Source organism: Petaurus breviceps, unplaced genomic scaffold, assembly GCF_028583685.1.
Source record: "Petaurus breviceps papuanus isolate PSGF00001 unplaced genomic scaffold, PetGlider_PUasm1.0 175, whole genome shotgun sequence".
NCBI lineage: Eukaryota > Metazoa > Chordata > Mammalia > Diprotodontia > Petauridae > Petaurus > Petaurus breviceps.
Genome location: NW_027185764.1, coordinates 40,666,813 through 40,672,812, shown reverse-complemented (window position 1 = coordinate 40,672,812; position 6,000 = coordinate 40,666,813).

Below are 6,000 nucleotides of genomic sequence, written 5' to 3'. Positions count from 1 at the left end.
ATAAGTTCATCTTTTTTTTTCTTCTCTCCTAAAGAAACGAATAGGAAATTGAGCTCTATTCTTAAGAATACAGAGGCAAGGGACAATGGAATTTGGTTTCCTTGGTCACTGCTTACACTGATCATCTTATACTAGAAAATCTTCTAGTAATTATTTATTAATTTTGAATAACCCACTTTTTCTCTAATCAGTAAAAATTGATTAGAAGTAATGAATTTCTTTTTCTAATCTTTTTTAACATAGCATTTTTTCTTAATAGTATTTTATTTTTTTCCAATTACATGTAAAGATAGTTTTCGACATTTACCTCTGTAAGATTTTGAACTCCAAACTATTCTCCCTCCCCACCTTTTCTCCCCCCTTCCCCAAGACATCAGGCAATTTGGTATGTTATTCATGTACAATCATGTTAAACATATTTCCATATTAGTCATTAACAAAGCATTTTAGAATTGGAAGTTAGTGAGTTAATAAGCTTTTTATTAGCCATCTACTGAATGCCAGGCTCTGTGTTGGGCTCTAGGGATGTAAAGAAAGACAAAAGACAGACCCTCCTTTCAAGGACCTCGCTCTTCCAACAACTATTTACAAACATGTTACTGATGAAATGGGGTTTGTCTCAGATGGAAGGCACTGGTATTAAGGGGGAGGATCAGGAAAAGTCTTCTGCAGAAGGTGGGTTTGTACCTGGGACTTGACAGAAGCCAGGCAATTCAGGAGGCAGAGATGAAGAGGAAGAGGATCCCAGGCCTGAGCATTAGCCAGTAAGAATGCAGAGAGTTTGGAGATGGAATGTCTTTTTTTTTTCTTTGCTTTTTGGAGGGCAGTTGGGTTTAAGTGACTTGCCTAAGGTCACATGGCTAGTTTTTGTGTTAAGTGTCTGAGGCTGGATTTGAATTCAGGTCCTCCTGACTCCAGGGCCGGTGCTCTATTCACTATGTGACCTAGCCACCCTTGGAGAAGGAATGTCTTGTGGGAGAGAAAGCAAGGAGGCTAGTGTTCCTAGGTTGAAGACCGTGTAAGGGTGAATGAGGTGTAAGAAAACTGAAAAAGTGTGTGTTTGTGTGTGTGTGTGTGTCTGTGTCTGTGTATCTCTGTGTGTGTGTGTGCAGGTAATGAATGGCTCTGACAAGTTTTTATATTTGATTCTGGAGGTAATAGGGAGCCATGAAAGTTTATTAAGTGACATGATCAGAACCATACTTTAAGAAGTTCACTTTGAGAGCTAAGTAGATAGACTGGAAAAAGCAGCAATTTGTGGCAGAGAGACCAATCAATGAGAAGCTACAATAGTGTAAGAGTGAGGTGATGGAGGCCTGCCTGGAGGCAGTGTCATAGAGGCCTTAATCTATTAAGTGACCTTTTCAGAGTTGCAGTAGCAGAGTCAAGCCTAGACTTTGGGTGTTCTGACTGCTGGCCCAGTGCTCCAGGCAGCTTCTTCTGTATCCTCTCTACCATTAGTATTGCCCAGTACAAGGAAGCATGCTCAAAGCTTCATTATTGCTTTCTGGCTAAGTGCAGAGGTGTAACATTGTACCGCTACCAAACCCCAGGGCTGTCCTGCTTTCTTACTTGTGTTGATACTAAGGGTGATGTCCATGTTTTGAATAAGCATGCTTGCTAAGGGTCACTGTAATCAGGTGCTGCTGGGATGAAGGATGTTGTCACTTTCTTGGCCCTAAAGCCATAGGATTATTGTCCTTCTAATACAGTGACTCTTGTCTTCTTCCGCAAACCACAGACAGCTCGTGAAAGTGTCCTTTCAAACCTATTGTGGAATTAGAACTTATACTTCTAGAAGGAGATCAAGGAATCACAGATTTAAAGCTGAAATGGACCTTTGAAGTCATCAGGTACAATGCCTTCCTTTTATAGATGAGGTAACTGAATCCCAGAGAGGTTAAGTGACTTACTCTGGGTCACACAGCTAGCAAATTAAAGAACTAGGATTTGAATCCAAGTCTTTCTAACTCAAAGACCAGCACTCTATCTAGCAGTAGTTCTGATTATTTTTTAGTCTCTTGACCACCTTACGCTCTTTTTTTTCACAGTTCTTTATTTTAACTTGTCTTGCATTATCCTGTACTTATCATAGCTTCTGCTGAATAGATTTTTTTGTTTGTTTTTAAATATTTGGGAGGGGTTTTTGCTTTCCATCTCCCATCCTAGCCCTGTGCACTCACCTGTCCCAGAACAGATCATTCTGTGTCTTGCTGTGACTTTGGGGGAGGGGCACAGGGACAGAGAGAGAGAGAGAGAGAGAGAGAGACAGAGAGAGAGAGAGAGAGAGAGAGAGAGAGAGAGAGAGAGAGAGAGAGAGAGAGAGAGAGAGAGAGAGAGAGAGAGAGAGAGACAGAGACAGAGACAGAGACAGAGACAGAGACAGAGGCAGAGAGACAGAGACAGAGACAGAGACAGGGACAGACACAGAGATGCAGAGACACAGAGACACAGAGAGACACACACACACAGAGAAAGAGAAAGACAGAAACAGAGAGAGGAGAGAGGCTCTTTGTTTCCGTTTTTTGTTGAGGACCCTCCCCCAATATCTCTTGCTTATGAGGATTTTATTTATTGATATTTACCACATTCAAAATAAAAATGTTGGTATTATTATGAAAATAAAGTTGACCTCATGGATTCTCTAAAAGAGTTTCAGCAGCCCCTGAGTCCCCAGACCACACTTTTAGAACTTTTACCTTCTACCATGCTATCTCCTCTTTTCCCGTTTGACTAGTTAATAGATTTAGGTAAAGTTTAAGTTATTATCAGTCAATTTGAAGTGAAAGAAATCCAACTAAATTACAAAATTTATTACCACTATGGAAAGGTCCACATAACAAGATGTATTTGGTACATGACATTCTGTTAGAAATTCCATTTTCTGTGTTTGGTGGTAGAGAGCTAGAAGATTTTCCTTCATCCAACAACAGTGGATCATGGAAAAATACAATATCTGGTCATGGAGCACAGCAAAGGTAAATGTCATAAATACACAACACATCTAGATCATATAAAAGTTTCGGTTGTCTTGTTGACTGAATATAATGATAATAAATAAATAAAAGAAGAAGCAAAGGTGAAGATTTCCTCCATGGAGGATGTCCAGAGAGGTTATATTCTCTATGCACAGTTCTAAAAGAGGAACTCCAAAAGTTTTTTGAGAAATGGGCAACTATGGGCTCTACTTTGAGGGGAACAATATTCAGTTGGGTGTATGTGTTGTCCCTCAGTCTGTTAGTGCCTTCCTTCTGAGAATACCTCTGTTACACTGAATTTATCTTTTATGCACAGAATTATTTCCATGTTGTCTGTGAACTTCTTGAAGGTAGGAATCACATTTTTGTTTTTCTTTGTATACTCATTATGTAGCACAGTGCCTGACACATTATAAGCAACACAGATGACTTTGACATCATTTCCACCATCCTAAAACCAATTTAGGTAATTGATCAGGATTAGAATAATAAGAGTTAAATAATAGGTAACACTGTAAATGGCTGTGAAATTTATATAATATATCTGGTGGGTCATGACCCACAATTTAAGAAGTGCTGAAGGGTTCAAGAGTAGAAAAAGTTTAAGAAACCCAGTGACCCTAGGTTCTTGAAGGTTTGCCAACTATTTGCCAGAATAAGTTTGAATTTGAGTCTAGGAACAAGTTCTTAGTTTGTCATTTGAACCAGCCTATCTCAGTTTGGAGAAGGTTATCAACAGGTCAGGTTGGCCACAGGACTGATGAATTTCTTAGCTGCAACAACTCTTGACTGCTTCCCACTTAGTTGCCTAGAGATTGTAATCTGTGTTGGAAGCAGTAGAACACAGACCTAAAGTAATCACAGATCTTGGAAACGTATATGCCATGTCAAAAGTCGTAATGTAATTCCCTTGAAGGATGGAGGATTCATTCATTTATTCACCTAAGATTTATTAAGCATCTACTATTTTTAGAGACTGAAGATACAGAGATAGAAGTGACATAGACCCTGTTGTAAAGGAATTTACAATCTAAAGCTGGTGCAGGTAACTGGGGAGAGGGACACATTAACAATTATGATACAAGGGAGAATGACTGAAGTACAAAGGAGAGGTCTAGGCAAAGTGCCTTATTCAATTTAGGGAGGAAGTATCATTTTCACTTAGGGGAGGGGGAGAATTGAAGACTTGGTAGAAGAGGTGGCAACTGAGTTGAGCTTTGAAGAAAGCCAGAATGGAACACCAAATAATCAAATGGGGGAGAGGGAGTCCATTCTAGACATGGAGATGGGATGGGTTAAGTCACAGAGACGGGACAATGTAGGGCAGGAAAAGGAGCCAGAAAATTATCCAGTTTGGTTAGATTATGAATTGGAACAGTGTGATATAAAGCTAGGAAAATAGATTGGAGACACAGGAGATGGGACTAGAATAGCAGAATTACAAGTTTCAACTTTGTATGATGGGCATTAGAGAGCTACTGTACATTTTTGAGTAGAGGAGTGATGTGATCAAAGTGGTTAATTAGGAAGATTACTTTGACAGTGGGGAGAAGAGAATATGGGGAGAAGGGATTGTCTAAAGGCAGGAGGACCAGTCAGGAGGGCTCACGGGACAGTACATATGCCATGCTCCAGTGTTTCTGCCTCTAACAACTTCATAGAGCCTGAAAATTGCTGGCTGCTAACTATTTACTACATAAATGATGACTTTATCTGTGACAGTTATATAGACACATGGAGGAGGCCAATGGATTCTCATATTCCTAATGGAGTTGTAATATCTCCAACTTTCTTCTAACCTTCTGATTCTATGATTTCTAGTCCCCCCAGATTCGATGTTAGAATAGTAATGATTGCTCCCAACACAGTTTTTAGAACTGGGAAGGAAAACAGATGAAAACATGAAACTTGAAAAAAAAAACCCACATAAACCCAATATAGAAATATCTCCCACATCACTATGAAACTATGGTTTTCTTGTGAAGATTCACATGGGATTCTCTATAGTCAGTGTGGCCAAAATATATGACTAAGTAAATAAGTTCTGCCATTAACCTGATGTGCGAAACATGTAAACACTCTGGGTTTTGAGTATTCTCTTTATCAAAGAAAGGAATGCACAGGACTTTTGATTTAAAACAGTCTTGGAATCCATGGAAGAGAAACAGAGCCATTATTAGACAAAGTCTTTAAAGAATTATTGCATTTATTCAGAAAGACTGAACATGACTGAGCTTCAGAAATTGTTCTTAATGATAACATGTGAAACTCTAAAAAATTTTTCCACTCCTCAATCTATTTGATCATGAATCTATTCCTCGTCACAAATATATTGTACTTAAGAACTGAAATAAAATTAACATGTGCAAAACTCTGCAATATCCCATTCAGTTTGATTGGATTTATTAAGTACTTATTATACGAAAGGCATTTGAAAAAAAAAGATAAAAACAAAAAGACAAAAACAAAACATCCCTTGCCCTCAAGGAGTTTACATTCTACTAGGAGGATACAACAAACACATAGATTAAAAACACAAAGAATATACAAAAGAAATTCAAATTAATGAAGAGGAACTTTTGTTTAGATGACTGTAAAAAATATCATATGCTCATACTGCACCTTTTGAGAACCTACATATAAGCGCATAAATGATAAGACCAGAGCCAAAAAAATGTTGAGAACCATTTAAAAATGAATTTTGTTGGTTTATTTTGTTTTTATATCACCTAAATTTTCCAGTGCATCCTTTTATCCTCCCCCTCCCAGAGAACTATCATCTATAACAAGGATTAAAAAAAAGTCCACAAAATCAAATCAATACTTCAAAAAAAGTTTGCCATCATATGTAGTATTTTATATCCATAGTCTGCTCCCCACTTTTGTATTCCTTATTTCTTATAGCATAGTAATTATATTCATGTAATTTCTTATCAATATATAATTTATTACTCAAATCTAATGCATCAGTCCCCCCAATCAATTAATTTTTTCATGAAAAAACTTTTCAATTTGATGTAAT